Source organism: Perca flavescens, chromosome 12 (genome assembly GCF_004354835.1).
Source record: "Perca flavescens isolate YP-PL-M2 chromosome 12, PFLA_1.0, whole genome shotgun sequence".
Classification (NCBI taxonomy): Eukaryota; Metazoa; Chordata; class Actinopteri; order Perciformes; family Percidae; genus Perca; species Perca flavescens.
In genome coordinates this window covers 13,241,730-13,268,579 of record NC_041342.1, presented here as the reverse complement: position 1 = coordinate 13,268,579, position 26,850 = coordinate 13,241,730, and the positions used below count along the sequence as shown (strand labels likewise).

General features: G+C 39.2%; 1 protein-coding gene across 2 annotated transcripts in view; it reads left to right on the top strand.

The window, feature by feature from the left end:
• tnr (tenascin R (restrictin, janusin)) overlaps positions 1–26,850 on the top strand; it is a 203,806-nt gene that overhangs the window by 89,892 nt on the left and 87,064 nt on the right. For both annotated transcript variants that reach the window (XM_028593565.1, XM_028593566.1), the window contains one exon: positions 10,790–10,842. The gene's annotated coding sequence lies outside the window, so the exon portion shown is untranslated. The remainder of the gene's footprint in view (positions 1–10,789; positions 10,843–26,850) is intronic.

Here is a 26,850-nt window from a genome sequence, read left to right as displayed (position 1 = left end):
AGACTGACTGCGCAGTGGAGGTCAGTGAGGAATTAATGTGTAGAATTAGGTGTGTAATATATGTGGGCGACTGGATGAGACAGTGTGTGTTCCTCTGCTTGTGCAGCCAAAAGAGAGCAAAGGGACACTCGCAAAACCCTTTTTGCCATGCATATACTATTTTTAAGAGGTGAGAGTGTGCATATTAATATTCTCAAACTAATTTGACATACATTTTAATATTAGACATTAGAAATTCTGTATTGTTCTGCTGTCCAGTATTTCTGTGGTGGTTGAACAATGTTAGTCAGGTTTCCATCAGCATGTAGCATCGATTTTTAACTAAATTTCCATAAAACCTGCAAAAGAAAATGTGAATGAATGCATGTATCCATTGACTACTGTTGTAACAGCTGGTGGTGCTCATTCTCCAGTTGAGTGCCGTTAAACTATGGCAGAAGATGGCAAAATGAGATGACATAATTAAAAGTGCGGCAGTCAAATTTCAAAAAATGTAAAACCATGCAGAAAACATAATGGAAAAATTGCATTCATGTTTGTTTTGTGTATTAATTTGAGGTCTTCCCATTGCTCCACAGATCAGATTTTCTTTCCCCGTCTCTCTAGTGAAGCTTCAAGCTTCAAGCTTAAGTGGCGTTTAAGTCCCTTGTGTCATGCACTTCATGATTTATTCCCTTAGCATTTTTCTACTGCACCTAGTCACGTTTTGGTTTTATTGATGAACCCACTTTTCCGCTGCAGCAACGTGGCATCATGACTTTGCGTAAACCTACACGCCACTTTCCTAAAGCCAAATGGCGTGTTGTCTGTACGCATTTTGAGCTTTCCACGTGTATGTCTAAACTGTATACAGTGGATGTAAACATACCCACCACGTGGCGTCACCACATTGCGTGTTATCACGAGAACGTGCCGTACTATCGCGAGAACAATGTCACACGCATGTTAAAAAAAAAAAAAAAAAAGTTGGGTTTAGGAAAAGAACATTGGAAAAGGCTTTATAACACAAAAAAACGTCAAAAACACAACGGTGACCAACGTCACACGCTTAGGAAAACAATAAACGGTTGGGTTTAGGAAAGAAACATTGGGGAAGGCTTATAAAAAAAAAATGTTTACAACGCCACACGCAGGACGCAATCCCGGCTCTCCTGGGTGAAAGTCCTGTGTTTTAGCCATCCACCACCCCAACCAACCTCTCTCTACAGATTTTGTCCTTTCATACTACTCGCTACGGCGAAAATTCACACTGTAGGTCAATGGCGGCCGAACGGCGTTGATAAACACGCTAAAAAGCGATTATGCGTCTTGATAACACGCAAAAACAGCATACGAATTGGCGTGTCATACATACGCCACTTAATGAGATCAGTCTGGCTGCAGCCAAGCGCGAACATATTTTTGCCATATTTTGACTTTTGTTTTAAAACGTTTTGCCTTTCTACTCAGATTCTTTAATGTGCAAATCATAAATGTGCATAAAAAAGGTGAATGGAAACTCGCTTACTGTAATATACGGAGCCTTTGTGACAGCACTGTATCACCGCAGTGTAATTGCATAACAATAATGTTTCATTACTACATAACCACTCACTGTAGTTGGGATAAACTGATTGATTGACACAATGTAACACTGTCAGGCTACAGTCTACATGTAGTCCTGGTGGTATTTCTGTATCCTCGGCAACCACAGTCATTTATTTGGTTGACAGAAGTAATAAAGCTTTTGTTGACACTGTTGATAACGAGATATTCTATTTAATATAATTCTTGATTTTAACAATTTATTACATAAATGTGTCCCGCTGATAATTGAAATGACATTTAATATTAGATGCAGGAAATGTTAAGTGAGAGGAACAAGAAGAACTCTTCTTAATAAAAAGCATAACCACAAAAAAACAATATTGCTACAGATACTTGAAACATGTTTCAATTTCTGTACTGTAAGTTATTCTTATACGTTGTTTATCAAATTTCACAGTATAGCAATTACCCAGCATGCAACACACAATAGTTTGTTGATGATGGCGATACTGACAAGAACACAATTCATTCATTTTTATTTACTTTTTTTTAAATAGAAAAAGAAAAGTCTGTATTCTCACTGTGTGGTTAGTCCTTTCACTGCTGCAATATGTCTTGGTCTCTTGAACCGGACACTGCATCAAGAGAGATCATTTCCAACCTTCAATGAAAGGTTTTCTTCCTTCAGTATGCAGTAGACTTCAGGAAGAATTTACAGCATGAAGTGTCTGATTTCCCTTGTATGTAAATTGTCTCATGCTGAATTTGCTGGCACTCTCCACAAATCTGATTGGTCAAATAATTGTTTTCCCACAGGGACAGTAACAGTAACTGGAACTAATGGTTCCCATACTACAGTATATCCATATACCCATAAGCATGGGTAAGTTGGCTTGAGTATTGTTGTGGCTTCAAGTATTGATATCAGAAACACAACTCACACTGAGGGATTTATATGAAAACATTATTACATGATTTAGGATGAGTGACATTTTATGTTACCTTGTGTAAATGCCAATGCTATTTGATATGATACAATAAATAAATGAAATCTCAATTTTGAAATTGTTAAACTATTCCATGTAAATCATGGAAGTTAGATTAGTATGGATCAGCCAGTACCTCAGTACCTGCGTGCTTAATTTCATTGATCTCCACTCTAAGGCTTTTACTTTGTAACTGGCGATGCTAAAGGATTGATTTAGGGGCTTTTAATTTGTTCTTTTATTTGACATGCTGATTCATCAGATAGCCTGTGGATCTAGACTATCAACTCTCCCACTTATTAACTTGTTCTGTATATTCTCTTGTTGACTTTCTCTCAGGCTGTCACCTTGTCTCTGTTTCTCTGCCCGTCTCTCCTTCTGTCTGTCTCTGCGGGATCGATTACTGTCATAATTAACATGAAGTCAGTGATTCAGGAGACCCGGGGTCAGCTGCGTGTCTGCCTGTGGTTCTGTTTGTGTTTCTGTGTCTAATTGCAACCTACCTAATCTAGTAGCAACCTTATAATATGGTTATGGCTGAAGACCACAGACTTGCACAAACCCATAGTTTATTGTTATTATTTAACAGCCTGTTATTGTATTACAATTATTGCAGACTAATTATTGTCATTTTCAAAATTGTAGTAATAAAGAATGATATTACTGGCTAACCATGCACATAATTTCTAACTCGCAAATCTGTCAATTAAGAAACTATTAAAAGAACTGAGTTTTGTGGTGTGACTGACTGAGCCGTTTGCCTCTACTTTTCCGACATGGAGACATGCTGATCTTCGGAATTAATTAAACATACGTACAATGTGATTGATCACTAAGCTGACTCACATAAATCCAGATCAATTTAATCATTAGGTGATGGTCTAAACACTCACCTCACTCATTAAAATATGTGGCCTTCGCTGTGTGATTTAGCACCTCTGCTCCTTGTCCCTGTAAAAATGTAAAACACGTTTCAGACGAGGTGTCTGTAAAAGACTGCAGGAAACCCTGAACTGCACAGAACATTTTACAAACTAAAGTTGTCATACATAGTTTTCTGTGTTGAAATATTCCTGCACCTCGTTTTCACTCAATATAGCAGACTTAAAGCTACAAATCAAAGCGTTGTCTCACATCCCTAAAGTTTTAATTCACACAGACATTAAGCAACAGCAGTGACCCTCTTGTAAGTGTAAATAACTTGTAAATTCAACTATTGACTAATTACCTCGGTACCTTTGCCCTTATTGTTGTTGGCATGAGTTATGTATGTTTTTCTAAATGAAATCCCTTATTATCATGTAAATATTTATGCATTGATTGATTGCATGGATTCATTTAAAACATGAGACATTCTCAGTATTGAAGTCAGTACAGTGAAAGGATGTCACATTTTACACAAATCAACAAATTACTTTGCTGTTATCACATTGGTGTTTGTTTTCAGGTCAGTGAAGGTTTTTGAATTGGTGCATGATGATAAAAAAAAAAAAAAAAAAAAAAAAAAGACTGGCTGTGGATCCGTTCCGGAATGGCGGCGGAGTCATCAGGTTTCCATTAAAGTCAATGGCCCAATCCCAAAGTCCGGACTCACAGACTCACGGACTTTGGTGCGCGTTCTCGCGAAATTCGTAAGGGCTTAGGGTTGTCCCAATGTCGAATTTCAAAGGGCGTGAGGGTTTGAGTACACACTTACCGAGCCCTTTCCGTGAGTCTGCATCGATGCAGACTTCACCAAAGGGAATTACCCACAGTTCAAAGCGCTGTGACGTTTACCGCGGAGACCGTATGGAAATCCGGAAATTACAAAAGGTAAACAACAGCACGACACACGGCCACGGAACAGACCAACCTGTTGTCCAGCTTGTAAAACAAGAGTTTGGAATCAGGCAGCCGTCTCCTGGGCCTTGGCCGTGTGGAAAGCAACAAACTTAAAATGAAGATTCTCAAACCGGCGAGTGTCAGCAACATCTTTGTTATTAAACGTCGCCATGGTAACATGTGATCTCGTGAAGTGCTGTCCCAATCCCATTTATACCTATCTGAGCCCATGTGGCCTCACACACTCGCTCACTTAGTACCTGAGATCACTTAAGTCTGTGAGTCTTTAGTCCTTAGTCCTCAGGGCTCACTTTGGGATTGGGCCAATGTGTCTTCTGTTTTTGCCGGACGCCGGAGAGCTCCGCAGCAATTCAGCACAAGGGCAGATAGTGCGGGACAGGAAGTCGAGCACAGAAACAAAATAAACATCCGGTTAATTTTCAAAATAAAATACACCGTGCTCATGGTGGATCATATTTCCCTGCACTACACCTTGAAAACACAGCACAGAGTTGTTTCCCCTCAACTCCTCTGGATGGAAACAAACTGTTGTTGGTTTTGTGGTTCTATTCTACGTGAATTCGTGAGAACCTGTGGGTCCTCGTGACTACAGCTGTCAGTCATGGCCGCAGCTGTGCCGCAACAAATCCGGACCTAGTGGGTACTGACGGACGGCGGAGCACGCAGCCAACACACAGCGCAGCCGGTCCGCAGACGTTCTGAATTCAGTGGAAATCCGGAGTAATGTCCCGAAGTAGGTTTGAGCTTATTTCAGGACATTGTGTATTAAACGTCACATAGATTCTGTATTCTCTTTTTTCAATGATTCTTTAAGGAAAAATCAAGCTTTTATTAAGCAAAATATTTAAAACCAATACACTTCGTCTTTTTTTTATGACTGCAGTGTATATGCTTTATAAGTTAGTATTTACTTTTAACTAAGTAGTCCAGGCTGAACATGATGACTATTTGATCACGGTTTCCTTCTACAAAGTTACCCATTTAAACAAGTATTTCTTATAACGGTAACTTGGATTGAAATGGATCAAAGAAGTTTTTTCTCCACCCTTCTTTGTGTTTCTTCACTGTCTGCTGATGATCGTAGCAATTTTAAGTTTCCCTGTTGCCCTTTGGCATCATGTGCTGTGAAACCCAAAATAAAATAGAAACTTTTTTTCTGCTCAGGAGCTCCAATAGCCCCCACGGGACGAGACCTGTTTGATGACACAGTAAACGACTTTTATTTTCTTGAGGAAAAAGATGGTCCAAAACCCATTTTTCATTGGTGTAAAGGGGGCACAGGCAGGTCTTGGTGTGGCAGGTGATGAATGGTTAGTGGGAGGGAATCCATCTGCTGCATCAACACAACGGAAATGGGATCGTCCACTGATAAAAAAAAAAAATTGCACACTTACAGACAAGCCTAATTCACATACAAGACCTATACTCACTGTGGAGTACAATATAGTGTGTGTGTGTGTGTGTGAGAGAGAGAGAGAGAGAGAGAGAGATGAGAGGAAGTCTTTCAATCACACACACACACACACACACACACACACAATCACTCATGGCTGTGGGCTATCCGGACTAAATACCAACTATCTATCATCTGAGATATTTCATACTTTCTCAATTCAATAAGCCAATATGATTTATGTAGTGTCTCGGGCAGCTTTGGTATAGAATATGTTGAGGTTAAGGGATATAGACAATAATATACATTAAGGTGTTTGGGTTTTTAGATTTAAGAGCAAAAAAAAATCAAAAATTCTTTTTGCTAGGTTACTGCCCAAGTTTTAGGTTTGGGAGATTCAATCGCATTATACAGTATTCAATTACATTGTATTCAAAAAGCAGTTCAAGCCTGTCAAGAGGCTAGCTTTCTGCTTATTGTTACCTCAGTTACAGTATACTGTGCAGTCCTTCACTGTGCAGAAAGATGGGCAGAATTTGACCCTAGAATTCTGTTTCTGTGTTTTCTCCTTAAATCTGAGTTTAAGACGACATTACAGTACAACCACGTTGGAAGCCAATCATGGTCCAGTATCTGGTACACCCAGAATAGACTTTTCAGTGAAGTAGGAGACACTGTGTGTGCAGCAGATAACTTTCAAAATGTAAATTATTAGCATATTGATAAAGCCCTCAATTTGTGATTGAGGGATCGACAATTTCTCTTCGAAATTACATTTATGTAATACTAAATTGTTTTCCAAAACATGTAATCGCAGGCTGTATTATGTTCAAGGGCCCATTTATTAAGGTAGGTGGTCAAAAGCGCAGGACTGGGACACCAGGGGGGATCCTGAGTCCAGTCTGTGGTTGTGGACAGAAGCATTTTGGTTAAGGTAAGGAGAGATCGTGCTTTTGGCTAAATGTTATAATCACTTTTTCTGTATTAAACCAGACCCTGATCTTCCTCTAACCTTAACCAAGTGCTGCCAGTGCATAAACACAACTATAAGAGCTTCAAATGCTGTAGTCACTTCAAGAGGATATTTTGACACATTTTTGCAATTTCCTTATTATGTTCATAGAAAATATAATCTAGTCTGCATTATGTTTTCTTCAAAATATATCTGCTGTTGCAAATTATACTTTAATATTTAGTAGGTTTTCATGTTGTGAAACTTTGAGTATTTGAGTATATGTGTCCTTTTCCTGGAAACTGTTTCACAAGATTTCACTAAATCAGTGTTGGATCAGTAAATACAGAAAGCCACATTGTTTAGGACCACTGCGGCTGCTTTCTAGCCTCAGGGAGAATAAAAACCCCAAAAGGTGTTTTCAAGGATGCTCGCTACCAGTCAAAAACTTTTTTTTTATCAATTATAAATGATTAAGTTGAAGTCCATAATAATCACATTTAGGCTAATGTCAGTGCTATTCAAACTAAACACAATACTGCACTAATCTTGCCACACTGTATGTCGCTCTCTACTGAGTGCTTTGATGGCCAACTTTTTTAATCTATACTGTAGTAAACCCACCGCTTACAAAAATGGACAAAAACCAACAGCATATGAGAGCTGTAAAACAAGGACACCAAATCCCTTTAGCCACACCTTACTGTGTGAATTGTAAGAATGCAAAGACTGCACAACATCGGTAAGCCAAAAATATCATTTCCATTCCCAGTCTGTTTCATAAGAAGAATACACTTCCATCAGTAATTTATTCTCCCATACTTTCTTTATGAAACATACTGCTATTCAATCAGGAGAGACGTCGTTTGCAGATATGCAAAGATATTTATTGCACAACTGTATGATATTGAATGTACAAAGTCTTTTGGAGATTGGACTCCATCGAAATAATCTTCTTAAAAGGGTAGGGAATAGGAACATAACCCCCCGATGGAGCCCAGACACTGGCGGCGGCGGCGGTGAAGAGACCAGAGACCGGACCGAAGAGGTAACGGAGCGGTGAGCCGGAGAAACACAACTACCGGAGGAGGCAGGGGAGGAGGAGGAGGGTCGAGCGCTTTGAAACGACAGCTGATGGCACAAGAAGAGAACAGATTTAAAGCAGAGTTGTAAGGCTGTGATTGGCCCTTGAATCTCGTGGCTGAGTCTGATTGGTTTAACTGACACGTCACTTCTTGAACAGCTGATTTGATTTAAGAATGAGTAGTGATTGGGGTAATGACGTCTTCCTGAAAGAATTTGCGCTGAGCTTCATTTGTTGGGTTAGGCTCAAACCAACATGGAGGAATGCAAATTATTTATTATACACATTCATTTCTGGTGTTTTTTTAATGTATGCTCAGATTCTTTCCTATATCAGCACTTTTCAGTGGCTGCTGGGCCGGCGAATTAACTGCGTGAACATAATATGATTTACATCGAAAAGCACTCCTCTGCGTTGCTCTCAGAAGTACAAAGCTGTTTGAGAAAGGAAACAGGATCATCTGTAACGTTCTCTCTCAGTGATACAGCATACAGAAGTAACAGCAAAACAGCTGTGTATATTTGTGTGTGCGCGTGATATTTCATTTTCTCAGCCATTTGTTTAATTACCCTGTGTGTGTGTGTGTGTGTGTGGTCACACGTGTATTTTTTTGTTAATTGTCTTGTTGTGTCTATTGCATTCTTCTCTATGCATGCTTTGTTTGAATGTGTATGCTGTCTTTTTTTAATGGAAAGCATTTTCGGTTTACTTGTAATGAAAGGTGCTATACAAATAAAATTGACATTGACGTTGACAAATCATTTTGTGATGTCTACTGTGATGTTTGTGAGTGAATCACTCTAGAATATGTGATTTTGAATCCATGTCTCTGCATCTCCATATTGGGGTATCCAAGTACTTTTTGAATGCATGTACCGGCAAGGCTTGCAAAGGTTTTTGTTTGCAGAGGAAACACTACAGGTGAAGATTTCTTGAAACCTCAAAAATACTGAAGCATGTGTAATGGGGAAAGTTGATGCCTGATTTCACTGCACCATGGAAAACACAAGCTGTCCTAACAAAGAAAAATGATGATTGCATTTGTCATTTGTTCAAATGCTTAATACAACCTATATGTACAGTATGTTAACCTGACAAAGACCTCTGCAACACGGTCAGGTTGGAAGATTGGGTCCACAAAGCCTGTGACTTGGACTTGGAGGCTAGTGTTAATTAGCTTATTATGCTGCCCCCCAAGTAGCCAAATAAATCAGTTACCTCAGGTGTAACCAAGTAGTTTTTTAAACTGAAACCTATCATATTTTGCAAACCTTAGCCAAGGTAACCTTTTTTGTGCCTAAACCTAACCAAACTATAATTGTTGGGGTGGCAGATCAGAAAACATTCATAAAGTATGTTTTATTTTTGTTACAGTTAAATGTAACTGTTTTGGACAGCATTTACAGCAAAATGTCATCCTGCTGGTTGAGACATCAGTGTAGAAAACACTTGTGTGTCATTTTGGAAAGCACAGGTCAGTTGCTGGTTAGTTTGGAGGGCTTGTTTTCTAAAGCAATAGCAGTTTACAGTTCAAGTTAAATAGTCCTCGTACTGCATATGAAGATCAAATCAAAATATGTAACGCATGGTGGCCCAGTGGTTCGCACTGTGGCCTCACAGCAAGAAGGTTCTGTGTTCGAATCCAGGTCGTTCCGGGGCCTTTCTGTGTGGAGTTTGCATGTTCTCCCCATGTTTGGGTGGGTTTGGTTTCCCCCACCATCAAAAACATGTACTAGGTTCTCCAGTCAGTGCCCTTGATCCAGGCACTGGCTCAGATCTGGAGTTGGTCCCCAGGCACTGTCATTGGCTGCCCACTGCTCCCTTGAGGGATGGGTTAAATGCAGAGAATGAATTTCGCTACATGTATGTGACAAATAAAAGTACCTTTACCTTTAATGAATACATTGTGATTAAAATTTTTTTGCCAGAAAATAATACTCAAATATGTAAACTTATAAGGAGGACAGACAGAGATAAGTATCTTTCCCTCTCTATGTTTGAAGAACTAACAGTGGAGCCTTGTTCCTTTGTTTATTTAATCATCCTTCTTTGCAGGAGAAAACCTAAGTGAAAATGACACCATTTTCAGAGAATTTGCAATTCCTCTGAGCTGAAAACAACCCCGGCCAGCAAAGCATGTCATTTTATCTCTCAGAGGGTGAGCGAGACACCCTCAAGAGCAAACAGGGATTGATTTGGGGTTTGTGTTTGCGGGGACGTGCATGTGTTTGAGTGAGCGTGCCGCAGGAGGTGTGCTGCAACAACAAAAAACTCAGCAGCACACCAGACGGGGAACGCAAATTAGTACTTTTTCTCTGTTGATAATAGAGCCTGGATAAGTTCCTGTTCGTCCTCAGCAGAAGATAGTGTACATACTTATGCTACTCTGAACATGTGTGTGTTTTTGATAGTGTGTACTGTATATAACCGCATGTATGTGTGCCTTAAGTTTTCCTGTAGATCATCATTGCTCCTCTGTTGTTATAAGAGAGGCATTGGAGGCTTGTTTGCTCTTTAAATATAAATTCTGACTTACATTGCTAATTATCAACATCTTGGTGCTTTAGCTTATACACACTGCCAAGCTATAAGAGACATAGAAGACTTTGAAATGCTTAAATGTATGTTTTTGAGTTTTAGTGGTTTCCAAAAAGATTCACCCTCAGTGGTTTCTGTGACGCGAGAAATACTTGAATAGTACTAATGTTTTAAAATTCAAAAACAGCCCAAATCCGCAGAGCTACGTCAGTTGAGTATGCAGTCCTTCAATATGGCCCAGGACACTTTCACTTCACAAGAAATGACCACCTCTGAATGTGGTCTGAGCGATCGGATCTCAACGCGTCCTCACTGTGTCCTGGGTGCGTTTACACCTGTATTCAGAGCTGTCCACTTGTGATCAGATCCCCCAGGACGCATGTTAATACCAGGTCTGAACAGAGCCAGTTATAAAGCAGTTCAAATGTGTAATTGGTATAATGCTAATTGGATCCCTCCCTTCTCAGGTGCAGAGTCAGAGAGAGACTGGCAACAAGAGAACAAAGTACTCACAGAAAAGGTACTGTGCACACACACAAACACAGACACACTCCTACGTGTAGAGATGCATTAATGAACATCCATATTTTTGCCTCTGGCTATAGTGTAATGTTCAATTTAATGGTCTAATGTTCCTTAATGACTGCTTTATGTGCATGGGCTTATTGTGCATCTATCAACCTGAAGCACATCTAATCAGACAATTAGCCCTCATCTTGGGCTAATTTCCATGTATGTATTCATCACCATAACTGCCCGTCTAATAGGAATACAAATGGATTGTCTCTTCTTTATCACACACACACACACACACACACATACACACACCTCTGTCTATTTATCTGTCTAAGTCTCTGTCTGGATGAAGGGATTAAAGCTTAACATCAAACCAAGACAAATAAACTGACTATAGACCAACTGATGCTGTACAGTTAATTCAGAATCAGAATCAGATTTATTGGCCAAGTATACTTACATACACAAGGAATTTGACTTCGGTAGGTGTTAACTCTCTATACATTCAACAAATAGACATGTGGTAGTAAACATTCAGTAGACAAATAGAATATAGACACATACTGTACAATAGAGAAAACAACATAGGTATAGTCAAATATCAACATAATATACAAAAATATAAAAATAAGACATAATATCAACACAAGTACACATGGAGTGGGATGTAAAGTGCAAAAGGTAATGTAGTAGTGTACAAGACACATATTAAACCCAGGAATGCAGACTTTAGTTACTGTTTGCATGCAAGCTTGAAAAGAATGTTTTCTGGAAACTCGTCTGTAAAAAAGTCACCCAGTGCAAACATACGTTAGATAGCATGTAATCAGCTCGTTATGTTTTTCCCCCCGTTGAGATCAGTAGGATCACATTTTGTCACTGTTTTCTTCTTCTTCTTCAATTTCTGTTTGAACAAAGTTGGCAGTTATCTTAATATCATCTGTTGCTGAGATTGGGTTTATGTTTTGGCAGTTGCTTTTGCACCAAATTAAGATACCATTTCTACCTGCTCAGACCACATTTTATCACAATCGTGCAAAGTGCAGTTGTCTTGGTTTGAGTTGTTCAGGTGCACACACACAGAGCTTATATCACCAAAACCACTGGCCTCTTTCCCTTTGGTATACATGTTTATACAGTATGTATCTATTTTAAATCACCTGCCAATGTAATTAAGGCAACGTCTGTACTAGTTAGATTAATGCGCGGTGCTTCTTGTAGAATGCATTGCAGTTTTAGCAATGGTACGTGCATTTCATCGACACTCACTCTCTATTTTGGGAATACGCAACACTCCTCTGTCTAATTACCCGTGGGTTAACAGCTAGTGTCTCTTCATCACTTAATTAAATCTTCAGCGCTGGGATTTGAAAAAAAAAAATGAAAATAGGTACACGACCTACTGCTACACAGATTTCAATTTTGAAACAGTGATTATCAGAAGTTTCCTCACGATACGTACCAAGCTCCAAAACTGCAAAACACCATTTTCTCTGGATAATGAAAACAGTTGTAAAAAAAAAAAAGTTGTACAAACAGGATTATCTCAACCTTTATTTTTTAAATCTCAGAAATCATTGAGGAGCTCTCAATTTATGCTGCATTACCATTGCTTTTCACAGTCTTTGTAGTGGCATTAGTATGTGCCTATTAATTGCCTATCATTTAATTAAATATATCACTATCACATCTAAAGTATAGAGTCACATATATTTGTTATTTAGAATAATTTTTTTTTGCAGTCTCACAGTGGTTTGTTTCGAAGTAAGTTGTGACATGATTGGTCTACTTTCTTAACTTTTATAACTTATATATTATTATTATTATTAATATATTATATATATATATATATATATATATATATATATATATATATATATATATATATACACGTTTCTATGGCAACCAACACAACTACTACTGTACATTTTGAATCATCAGATCCAACAGTCCATTATTTGAAGGTTTGAACTGGTTTGACTGTGTAACATTGCAATGCCCTGTGTGCACACGGCTTAGTTTAGCTTGAAGCTCGGAGATTTCTTATGTCGGTGGTTTGATCTTAAATATATGAGGTTAACATCAGATAACATATCCTAGTGCTGCGGTCTGTCTGCAAATATATTCATAGAGTTGTTTCTCACAGAAGAGAATTTAGATTTGAATGAACGAGGGAAGCTGTGTGGGGATAAAACATCTTCATTGCCTTAATGGAAAACTTGGACAGCGTCGATTGTAACAGAGAGACAAAGGGGAATTGTAGAATGGAGTAAGATGGTAGTAAGGACAGGAAGCAAAACAAAGAAAGTGAGATGGTGACTGCCAATATTATGGCACTGTTATTTTTTTTAATGCTAACCTTTCCACTGATTAAACAGTTTTATTACTCCTGCAGTCCCGCAGCACCAGCCATGATCTAGAATCTACTAAGCTACTGAACATCATGTGGACAAGCATGCAGAAGGAAATTTGCCTCTGAATAAACCATTTTTTTTCTGACAGAGGTGTTATGATTGTGCGTAGCGTTTGGTTATTAGCAGAATGAAAGCCTCTATGTCAACATACAGTAGCTATTGAAACAGGTGCAAGGGTGACTGTAATAGAAGCATACAAAGGGGAACTTCAATACACAAGAGAAACATGCAAACACAGAGAGGACCAAGAAAGGCGAAGAAAGAAGCAGCATAAGCAGAGTGGAGACGGGAGGTGAGAGTGACAGCGGTGGAAGCCTTTGATCTCAGGTTTCTAATCAATGGGGATTATGGTCCGTGCGCCTGTGTCAGTCCTGATTACGGCTGCAGCACCAGCAGACAGTGGTGCATCCAGAAGAGTAGCAGACAAACAGCTCCTTATTCTAAAGAGAGGTGCACAGCCCTGACGAGATGCATCTGATCAGAAATCGGAACTGTTTGACAGGACCCAGAAATCCAATGTGCAAATGGATTTAGCATTTAGAAAACAGTGTGAACAAAACCCCAGCGTGTAAATCTTCGTCGCACCCAGATATAGTCTGCAGAGACTGAACTGTCACACATAGTCAACCAAAGTGCTACATTGTGACTGTAATACGCCGGCAGTGTGGGAATGCGTCTCCACTGTAGGGAGTAAACATTGTGGATACACGACACAGGATATCATCTGAAACGCAACGATACAGAAGATTTTAAATGGCAACGCAAGGGCAGACAGACCCTGGAGAAGTACTTTAAAATCTTTGAATGTGAATTCTTTTTAACTTCCAGTGACAGCAGATGAATTTCAGCGTGTATATCAAGGGAGTAAAGATGTCAGGATTTTACTAACGTATGCCATGACAGCTTTTGGAATATGACGAATTAAGCATCTCGTCCTCACAGTTTTTTCTCCCTTTTTTGTCATTTCACACAACATTGTAAAGCACCGAACACGCTGTTTTTGTGTTGTGTTGTTAGGGTGGGACTAGGCAATATACAGTAACCAAATTAAGACCAAAGTCAATATCAAAGTAATTTCATGAATTTACCTCTAATGGAATTAGTATATATAGACAATATTTAAAAATGGTTTTATTACTTACTAATCATTGGGGTTCCCTGGCAATTACAAGTCCGTCTTATATGATATGCAGTGATATGAACTCTTTTAATGGGGGCGGAGCAAGATGATTGGTCACTTTGTACGCTAAACTAGCATCAGCAAGACACACAACACTGTCAAAAGTCAGGAGATTATACTTCTGAATGGTGTTACAATGATGCTAACGTGACGGCTTTTTGTCCAGTGCCTTGAGTCTTTGAGTTTTTTTGGGGGGATTTTACGTTTAGATGCATTGTCCCAGAGGGATATTTCTTTCCACAGCCAGTACAGATAGCACCACACAGCAACATATGAATATATACAGTACATAGCCAAATACAATAGTCACAATCTTCTTGAATGCATTCATCATCCCAGCTCACAACAGGGGATCAAGTGTTGTTTTTCCAGCTTGTGGTACTGTGTAAGATGTGTGAAAAAAAATGATTGATTGCATCTACAGTTTTGCTGCATCTAACGGTCACTGGTCTTGGATTCCTTAGATTAGAAGCATCAGAATATTATGTTGTCAAAGGTTTGAAAATCTTGGTGAAAGTGTAGCTAACAGATCTCTTGGAATTGTACAATTTCTTTTGCGGCCATGGTGACGCTTAGAGTGTAATTCCACTATCCCAAGCGTACCAGCATTAAGGAGTAACCTGGTGAAATTACAGAAGAATTTATTACCACACAACCAAACCATGCCATCCACCTTTTTACAGACTTCCCTAGTTCCAGTAGTTTGATGCCAAAGAAATGTCAAATTAACGCATGGAAACACGAACTGTCCTTTTACATGATGCTTTTTTTCTATTTATAGCTGTTGGAGCCCTTACTGCAGAGATTGTATTCTGTTTCTACTTTTAACTTTGGTTAAGACAATGCTGCTGAAACCAGTCAGAGCAGTCTGTCTCTGTGACAGGCTCTCTGCTAATGAACTGGACCTTTGTATCTCCTCCTCACTAGGCTATTCCTGGAACTGATAGCAGCACAATCTGATGTCCTGGTACAGAGATGTAGCTGCGATACCCATTCAATCTGACCTTACTTCTCTCTCTACTGGAAGCTTTGACCCATTGTTCACGCAATCAATACTGTATGTCTTAACAGGCTGACCCCACCTCTCTAAAACCAGAACTTTTCTTTAAATTATGATTGTCATGCCTGAGTGGGTTTCTTTACTGTGATTATGTCCAGGTGCAATAAATAATATCTGTAATAGAAGTAGCTTTTATATAAACAACTAACTGATCTTTTCTAAGTAGTATTCCTACAAAGAAAATGCCTAATAGGTCCCTCAATACTACAGGAGGCAGCATAATAACCATAGAGCTCTCCAAGCTCTGCTTTGTTTCTTTCTTTTTTGCTTTAGAGTTTAGATTGTATACATTACAATCTATACTCTAAAGCAATGGTCTTAACCCGTCCAATGTAAATACAGATACAAGTATAAGTCAGATCTTTGGCAGAGGTCATTTTACACCAATGAGGACATATTTATGAATGAAAACATTGATTTTAGCTAATAAAATACTTAAAACACTACACAGTGTACCTTTAGTGTTAAACATATGTATGAAAGCCACAGTGAATCATTCATCTTAACTGTATGGCTACCATAGTGGCTACTTTACCTATAGTAAGCTTATCTTCAATGTTTTTCTTTTCATAAAAAGGCCAATTTATATTTGCTATAATATGCTGGATATAATTGAATTTTTGAAAAAAGAAACTTTCAAAAAAAAAAATGTTAACAGAATTTGGCGGGCCCCCCTGCACTAACTCTGAGGACCCCCTAGGGGTCACGGACCCCCTGTTGAATATCTCTGCTGTAAAGCACAGGGCAGGAAAACCAGATTCAGACTATTCATTTCATTTCGATTCAGTATACTGCAGTTCAAGAAATCAGTGTTAAGAGTTAAGTTTTAGAAGAGTTTGGCTTGATGTCATCAGACAGGTTGTTCAAAGAGTCTGCCAGGGCTCTGATGGAGAAAGTTTGATAATCCGTAGTTGTCTGTCTAGACTGTGAAATAACCAGAGCAACGCAAACTATGCTTGGGCTCAAAAAGGCTTAAAAGCTCAGATACAGCGAGGCCTCGTCCAAGACGTGTCTTAAAGGTAATGAATACAATTACTAGATGAGTGCTTTTTTGTGCTGGTTGCCAAATAAATCCAGGTAAGAGCTAGTCTTCTATAAGAGACAGCTTTTTGATGAAATCGGGTTAACTCCACCTTTAATCATTGATGAGTTCTATCTTCTTCTATATTTTTGAGGGTAAAAAAGGTGGGAATGTAGTAAATCCAACGGCTTCTTTAAACAAGAACGAAATCTTTCCTACAGATTTGTGCCTGAAGACGCCTACCCTCATAAAATGATTCTCAAGATACTTGACCAATCTGTGTTACATTTCATGTCTGAAACTCTTCATGTCTCTGCAATTATTAAATTCTGACCACAATCTCTCTTTAGCTCCATCAGTAATGAAAGGCTCACTGATCTGTCCCAGTTTGTTGCTTAATCGATAATAAAAGTCTTACGAGTCCAATTCTAGCTTGATCAATAGTTTATGTTATCCAGTGCGACTCAACCCAACCTCAGTCAATAATGGAGGTCAAACCAAACACTTAGCCTATAATTTTGTTTTTTTTTGACGTATTTTTTTTGTTTTTCGTTTTAAATTCTTACGTTTTTCTTCTACACATTTTCAGTGAAAATACGCATTGAAAACGGGTCAGTTTGACCCAAAGTCAACACAAGGGTTAAGTCTTTTAATTTTTTTAATTCCTTTACTTTTCACTAAAGGAGCACATTTCACGCAAACAAAAATGTTCTTTGGAAATGTACTGAAAACCACAAACGTCATTGGCCAGCCTGTTTCAGCATGTGTAAAACATTACTATTTCTTATCATTACAGTACGTTATTTATGTTTCCCCAATTCAGGGAAAAGACAACATTTGGAAACGGGGACAGTGTCACCACAAACGCAAGCCCATAATAATACCTGTCAATAAGACATAACGCCGCGCAGGCTTTAAAATAAGCACCTTTTTGCGGTTCTCTACCATTGAGCTGTTTATTTGTTAATTGAATACAATCCCGACTGAGCGCCGGGAGCACTTATTCTTCCCTCGCTGTCGTGGCATTGAACAGACAGCAGCAACAGAAGAATGTGTCAATCCTTTTGATCCGCCGTAGTTGCTTTATCTTCTCCGCACAGCTTATGGTATTGGATTGTTGCTGCGTTTTGTGTGTCATTTCAACCCACCTTTAAGTGACAGAAGAGAGAGAAAACCGATAGCACAGGTGGGAGGAGGCCGTCTCCCCCACCACACCTATTTACTGTATATGAAAGGTACAGGAGAACGCTCTGTAATGTCTGTACCACAAGAAACGGAAGCCTTTGAAATGAGAAGATAAAAAGAGAGAAATGGCTTGCTAGAAAGGGAGGGAGACCAACAGACAACAACAGCTCATGAGGTGACAGACAGGTGGTCTTTGAAGTTTTTAGTCCATTTTTTGTTTTAGGTCATACCTGAGCAAAAAGATAGGGGAAGAGAATTAAGAGAAGGGAAGGGAAAGGGATGTGGAGGACTACAAGTGCATGTCAAACTCAGACACTGACAGGCTGTTTGATGTGTGTTATGCAGGTACAATATGGAGGAGAGACAAATTGGAATAATAGTTAATGCTTTCTAATGTGTTTTGCGCCTAATACACATAAGATAGCAGAAATACCAAAGAGTAACACAAAAAGTACACAGTTGTAATTTTTTTGTAATGCAGACTAAAGAAAAACATTGGATGTTATTGCTTGAATTTCATGCCTGAAATGTAAAGCAACTTTTGATTTAGTTTGTAAGCACTTTCTACCGTAGTTTTTAGTTTTTGTTTTATTCTATCTGTCCATTCTAAAATGACCAGCGGGCAGCTGTGAAATGGAAAATGAGTTTGCTAAAAAAACGTGTATTGTGTCAGGACAGAATAGAAGAGCAGTGGGTATTCAGCTGCAGCAGACAGTTGGAGAGAAAAGAAAAAAACATTAAATTCTTCCGAACTCATAGCTGGGTGAACTCAAAAGGATGTAAGCATTTTCCTTCACTCTCTAAATTTTTAACTGTGCTCTCACGTTCTTTCATCCGTCTGTTCTCTCTCTCTCTCCCTCTCTCTTTCTCTCTCTCTCTCTCTCTCCCTCTCTCTCTCTCTTTCTCTCTCTCTCCCTTGCTCCCTCTCTCTCTCCCTCTCTTTCTCTCTCTTTCTCTCTCTCCTATGACCTTTTTCAAAATCTCTCATCCTTTTTCTGTCTCTCCCCCTGAATGTTTTTTTTTTATCCCATTCGTTCTCTCCCACTTTTGACTCAGTGCTTTTCTTCTTTTACTGTCTGTCTGAATGCTTCCTTTGTTCTATCCTTTTTAATCTCTTTTGTTCTAAATGCGTAATGAGACCAATAATCTTTCCGCTGAGGCCGAACCAGAGATGAAGGACAGACCGCACATGTCGAGTCCAAGACAAGTCTGAGTCAAGGGAGAACACTTGAGTCCATTTGAGACCATTCAATTGTTTTTCCTTTGTGAGTTTTGGGTGTTATCTACGACATACACTTTAATAATACAGTCATTTGGATTTAATCATACAGGAAATCAACAGTAGGGTACTCTCCTAGAGAATGCTTCTAGAGCAGTGCACAGTAAATTGCAATCTGGTTCTGTTTGCTTCCACACAAATGCTGGTGACACTGATTATACAGTACAGTTAAAAATGACAATAAATGACAAACTTCCTATGATTGATTGCACTTATTGCACATATTTCACACTGGGGCAGCAGAGGGTAGATATGTCAGATGCTCATCTCACACTTCTATCTGTCAAAATAAAACTCTAAGCAGGCTTTCCCTTAGCCATGTGGCCCATCTCTGCTGAACTGGCCACTGCCTTAACTGACAGAAGAGTTAGTCAAGGATTAGATTACAGAACCTCAGTTTGAGTGAACTCAGGTACACTGGCCATGTCAAATGAGGGAATATGTTGCAAAAACTCAGAGGTTGGATCTTTAACGTGTTTTAAAGGTTTTAGCAGAACAATAGAGTTCTTTAGCACAGAGCTATATCGCCTGTGTCTACATAGTAATAGTAATGTTTGCGTGGACACTTTATGTATGATTGCCCTACAACAAAAGATAAAATCACTTCGAGGATTTCATCATGCATCTTTGCTGTGAACAATTGTGAACATGAAATTAGAGGTAGACCGATAGTTGATTGGTGGAACTATCGTTATCGGCAAAAATCCATACCGATACCTGGTTGCGTCCGTTGCTGGAGCGGCTGAGAAGTGCGCGCTGTAATTCATTACACGGTACGCAAGAGCTGAGAAGGGTCTGCTGGCATCATGCATTACAATAGCGGCCTCTAGAGTGTCTTCATAGCCTTTACAGGTGATTTTCTATCCAGCCTGGAACTTGGGTTACATGTTACATCCAAGATTTATCCACTTGATGTCCATAATTCATCACGTTTTCGTTCATTTCTGCCGCTAACTCCGTGCTACCCATAGACAGTAGGTGCTACCGACAAGGGAATCTCCCATGATGCCTTTGTTTGTGTTTTCAACCAATGGGAAGGCAGGTCCGTCACACATTACGCCTTATATGGGCATCCAAGCGAGAACGAGTATAGTGGGAATGATAGATCCCTCCACGTCAGAGATCGTCTGTTACCGTTCTAAACCGACAGTTTTTATTTGTTATTTATTACTTTTTGTTTCAGTTTGAATGAATGTCTTTTATTGACTTCAATATTTATATTTATTATATTCAGCATGTTTTCATGGTTCAATACAGTTTTTTTATTTTTATAATAAAGTTCAGCTCTGTTTTACTTGGAGAGTCATGTTTGTTTTTATCGAGTATGAATTCTAAATACTATTGGTTGATTAATCGGTTATTGGCAAATACGGCCCAACCTAGCTATCGGTATCGGTAAAATCCACTATCGGTCGACCTCTACATGAAATAGATTATTTAATGTAGAAAATTAAAAATGAGCTGATCATTAGACAATACATTTATGGGAGTAACTGGGAATTAGTTATTAATTAGCAGAAAAATATTAGGTAAAAAGTTGTCCTGGTATTTAAACTAAAGAGAAATCCAAGACTTTCCAGGAGTAACAGATAAGAGAAATGATTTCAGGAGAGTGAATACTGTCGAGCACTTCTTCACTGCATTTTATCTCAGCGCTTCCTGTGAACATTTGTTTACATCTTCCTTCATAAATCGGTCTCACTGCGCAGCGTGGACAAGGCAGTCATTTGTGGCCTGAGGTTGTATTATTTGCTGTAGAATGGAATCCATTTCATGGTCCCATCTTTGCTCTGAAACTGCCCTGAGAAAGAGGAAAAGGCTTGTGCAGCCCTCTGGTTTGCGGGAGCAGCCCATGAACAGAGCCCAATGGTCCTGAAAGACAAGGCAATTTGGCCAGAGTAATGGGAATAATGAGAAAAGCAACGTAATGTTGCCACAGTCCAATTTACAAGGTGGAGAGAGAAAGAGAGACAGGGAGAGCTAAAAGGGAAGCAGGGACGGAAAAGGGATAAAGGAACGGGAGAGACAGAGTGAGCGATCACCCACGCAAGAAGGCCTGGTATCGGTTTTGTGTTCATGTTGAGGTGGCTGCACATTAACCTGTGCAAATGGAGGTTATGGCTTTACTTCCATAGGGCGAGCAAGGAGGGGACAACAAGGGCTGCTGCCACAAAAAGAGAGAGAGAGAGAGAGAGAGAGAGAGAGAAAGCAATGAACCTAGCAGAGAGAAAATTCTGTCTTTCCATCTCTTTAGTATTAGAGAATTGGCCATAAATGTGTGATTACACAGCACATCTCAGAACAGATTTACCAAGCAGAGTGAAAAAAATGACTTTTAGGGATAAAGATAATCCTCCGAGAAAGAAAGTGAGAAAATGAAAACCCTGTCAGAGAGATAAAAGGAGATGGCGAGGATGACAACTGTAGATAATGAAAAATGAGAGCTGCAAATAAGAGAAGACGGATCAGCTGAGATCGAAGGTCATTTTCTCAAAGAGGTGAATGGAATCATGGATGAGAGAAAGTGTGAGTACGGCGGGGGAAAAAAAAAGTCCACTTGACCACTCTCCTCTCTCCTGACTTCACCTCAAGACACAGCAGTGTGATGCTGCACAGCAGTGACAAGACTTCAGCAAATGGATGTTCCCTGTCTCCCTGGTAGCAGTTCAGGCCTGAGACCGACATCCAGCCTGCAGCTTATTGAGCCAGAAGCTGCACTTAGTGCCTTCCTTCGCACTGACTGCTCATGATCTCAGTGTCTCTCTGAGCGACTGCGTGTATCAGCAGCTGGGGATTACAATCGCAGCTGGATTACACAAGGCAATTGTTTCATTAAACGTTTTCACTGTCCTCCTCGCGATCGTAAAGGGATAGTTACAGTGAGTTGCTCCCAAGGCTGACTTATCTGTTCTCACTGAGCCCCCTGAGGGCCGCAGAGAGGGAAGAGATCACATACACAGATTTAGACGTATGTCTTCAGGGCAGACAGAAAGCACTTGGTCGGGAGGCAACAGTCTAAATAAAGCCCTGTGGCCATGGAAAGAGATCTACAAGCACAGTGAGAGTTAATGAAGCTTTCCAGTGCATATCCCTTAATAATATATAATAATAACACAATTCAATAGGGATGCAAATCTCCTGTGGGTCCCTAACTGCTAAAACACACAGAAACACACACCTACACACACATTTATTCAGAGAGAGACTGTGACCAGGGGCTGCTTCTCGTTTCATGATGCAGCTGGTTGGATGGGAGAGGCTTGTTTAGCAGGCTGCTCTTTTTCTTCAGCTTCCTTTTCTGTGTCTCTCAAACCCTCTTGTCAGTTGTCCTGTCTTGTTCATTATTAAATCCTTGTAGGGTTGCAAAGGGGCGAAAATTTTCCGGTAAAGTTTAGCTAGGGAATTCTGGGAACATTCCAATTTGGAAGCTTTCATTCGAATTAATGGGAATAAATTGGATATTTTTAATATTGCTTTCCATGGAAAGTTTAGCTGGGGAATTTTGGAAACATTACAATTTTGATTTACTATGGTTAGTAGGCTATACAATTAACACACATAGGTTAATAATAGCAATGGGTTATGTATTACCAGTTATTATACCAGTTTTTATTCCCGTTAATTCCCATGGCAAGTTTCCAACTTTGAAAATTCCTGGAATTTTGCAATGATGTAGCTCATTGATGTGTTTTTCTTGGGTTTTAAATATTGTTTTCTGTCATATATAAAATGTTCTTTGATTTTGGAGGGCAAAAAAGAGTCCACAGAAATACAATTACACAAGACTGTTCTAAGTGTTCAATGGAGGTGTGAAGAGTTGTCTTTCGTGACTCCGTAGGATGACAGCTTGTTATTATCACAACTGTATTAGCAGCTGCTGTGAGGGCTGCATGAAGATGCTGTTTTCCTATTCCGCGTGTATGTATATATATATTCCCATGTATATATATATATATATATATATATATATATATATATATATATATATATATATATATATATATATATATATATATATATGTATGTATGTATGTATGTATGTACAGTATGTATGTATATGTGTGTGTGTGAATCATGGATGAGGGAGGGAGTGGCGCTCACAGCAGCTGCTAATACAGTTGTGATAATAACAAGCTGTCATCCTACGGAGTCACGAAAGACAACTCTTCACACCTCCATTGAACACTTAGAACAGTCTTGTGTAATTGTATTTCTGTGGACCCTTTTTTGCCCTCCAAAATCAAAGAACATTTTATATATGACTTATACATTTTTTTTCAGAAAACAATATATAAAACCAAAGAAAAACACACCAATGAGCTACATCATTGCATTCGGTGACATGCTCTTTCATTATGATGAACATTGAAACTAGAGGTATGAATCTTTCCTGATCTCCCGATTTGATTTGATTCCGATTAATATGTCTTCAATTTGATTCAATATCTCGATGCATCACGATGCGTCAAATATATTTTTCTATTAAAGCCATATAGGATATTTGACTTGACAGAATGCATTAAGATACTGTATAGTTCAATATAGTACAGTTTTCTATATTATATTGACATTTATTTATTGAAGAGGAATAACCCCTTGAGATGAACCATCTCGTTTTCGAGGGGGTCCTCGAGTCCAGGTACAGAAATTGACATTGACCTTACAGCGGCAGTCAAACAGAAAAAACAAAAACAAAAAAACAACAACAATAAAAAACAACAACTCACTTTATAATAATGGTTAGTGCAGAAATATATAATGCATAACTCATACAAACAAGACCTTCACTCATACAAGACTCTCCAAAGGTTGCGCACTCATCCCTCAACAAAGTAAACACATGAAATATTACTTCTTACTAATATATTACTTCATATGGTCATGTTTTCATCCAAAAATACAAGTAGTAAGATATAAACAATCTTTTTTTATTAACACAGCAGACAGCACACACACACACACACACACACACACACACACACACACACACACACACACACACAAACACACACACACACACACACACACACTTCATAGCTATTCAAGCTTCAAAAAGAAAACATTCTGCAGTGCTCTAATACTAAATAAATTGGTTACATAAAACTACAGCACTGAGCACATGGCACTTCCTGAATGTGCAAAACATAACAGAATATGTAAACAGAAATGTTGTTAGGCCTACATTAAATTGTAAACAGACTGACCTGCGTGAGGTCAATGGGAAGTTAGCAATCAAACGTAAATAAGTGTACATGCATGGAATACAACTGCATTGCTTTTATTTTGAAGGCAATTGTTTTTGTTGTTGTTTTTTTTTTTTTTGTGCGAACGTATGCAGCTTCTTCTTCTCTGGCTGCAAGTCACAATTGAAAAGAAGTCGAAGAAGAACTGCAATGTGTCGGACCCCTGTGTCGGCGAGAGATGTTAACATGCACGTGAATGAGCTGTTATCCCTAAAAAATGTCAGCTCATGGGAAAGAAAGGTCGATACAGAGTGCCGAGTTTTTAACCAAACATGGACTTCTAAGTATTTATTTATGAAGTCAAAGGTAAAGCCGTGTGCTTAGTTTGCGGATAACAGATCGCTGTGTTAAAGGATTATAATTTGAATCGCCACTACAATACTAAACACGCAGAGAAATACAACAACTTGACTGATGCAGAGCGGGCATGGGCATCTGAAGCTTTGCTAGTTAAGCTGCAAAAGCAACAAGGCTTTTTTACCAAGCGTCAAGACCAGCTATGTGATATCCCACAAAATCGCCAAAAACAGTAAGCCATTTTCTGAAGGGGAGTTTATTAAAGAGTGTTTGGTGGACTCTGCTGTGCTAATACCCCAAAAGAAAAAAGAGAGGCGTTTGAGAACGTGCCGCTTTCCAGGCGGCACATTTTTTTTTATGTGCCGCCTGAGATAAAATTAATATGGAGCAGAATTTAGTTTAACCTATTGGTCCGGCCCTCCACAACAGTCCCTGTTTCTCATGTGACCCCTGGACTAGAGTCTATCATAGGTCTAGATGAAACGGGTTAGGCTACTGAGATTTGTTATTTTTCATTTGAATGTTTAATGCTGCGGCCGAAAAATTAATCAGCCACATCATTGTGTTATAATCGATTATGGTTGGCCACTGCATCGATGCAGCATCGTCCATGTCTGCATCGCGATGCATCGATTATTTGATTAATTTCAACACCTCTAATGGAAACCGTAATATATTTTGAGTTGATCCCACATACCGTAAACACTAAATGTGTATTTGTCCATTTGCTAAAACTACGGCAACCTGCTGTTTTACAGATGAAATGGAAAAAGAAAGTATGCTTTTTTTGACCAATTGTTAAGATGTACGTCTTCAGTTGTGACCATTGGGCTCAGGGCTTGGAGCTAACTGAGAAGTTAGGGAAATGAGAAGGTAGTGAGAGATGGACACACATTGTTGTTGCCAGCCGTTTCATTTCACCAAATATTCAATAGCAAATGTAATCTTTGATGGAATCAAACCACGATGACTTATTACACCTTTAGTCTTAACATCTCATAAAAAAATTGAAAAAGCTGGCTCTATGGGGAGATAAAGTCACCTATTTCAAAGGCAGATCAAGACCAGTCTTGACATCCTGTAAAACCTGCAGCAACTCTTGCTCCTGACACTTATCACCCACACTTTATGGTGACAGTAACAACACAGTCACATTGGTAAATAGAATAACAAAAATTAACAGTTTTCTACTGTTTGAGGGACGTACAGTCAGTGTCTACTTTATAAAGTAATCTTGCTCATTAATTCAAACTGCCAGCTCCTCTAAACGGTGAATAATGTGAAGCAGCTGAATACATTAAGTATGCAGACAGGGTCAAGAGGTCCAGTTGCTGCTCGGCTGAAGATTAAAATCAGCAAGATGTGTGATGTAAGCAGAGTTGCTGTTACTGCCACAGTACAGTGTATAGACTTCACAGCAGATAAAGCGATAAACAAAAATCACACAGTCACTGGCAACTTTCTCTGGAAAACAGCAAGGAAGGAGAGACACAAGTGAGGAAATGAGAGCTCTGTGAGTCATCTGTGAATGATTTAATAAACATGACAGTGACATGTGTTGTCTGCCCGGAATCAAGATGGTGAAACAAGAGAGCGAATGTGTGGCTGAAAAAAAAAAAAAAAAACGGTGATAACATCATACAGAAATCTGACACATCGATTCAGCATGGATTCAAATCCCTAATGAGCACCCCCAGCACATTGTTATGTATGCCTTATTTTTTTTTTTTTTCTGGAGAAAAAATGGGGTCCTATCTACCACTATACCTAATAAAGTGTTTACAGAGTGTATATATAGGTCAAAATAGGCCAATATATAATCCATAAAAAAGGATAAGTAAGCCTTTAAATCAGGATCTGTTTATATGTATGAGTATTGCTTGATAAAGCTACAAAGCTGCATAAAACCCTTTGCAGTGTGAGCTTTTGACCTGTAGTCTGCAACCACAAATCCCAGTAATCCCAAAAGTGAAATTTGCATCACACTGCCTGACTGTCATGGACACCCTTGCTACTCTGCCTTTGCTAACACTTCAGTGCAGTAAATGCGGTAAAAGTCCATGTAAAGCAATAGGGCTTCACGGGTGCAGCATAGAAACACATCTGTGTGTCGTTGGAGTTTGTACTGTACAATGAGTTCTAGGGCCCTATCTTGCACTCGGCGCAGCGCAGCGCAAAGCAAAGCCCGACGCAAGTGTCTTTGCTAGTTTAGGACCAAGGCAGTCGTCAATTTCCCATCCACCGCCTGCGTTGTTTAAATAGCAAATGCACCTGTGCCCATCTTTGCGCTCATGGGCGTGCTGGTCTTACAGGGAGGTGTGTTCAGGTGAATT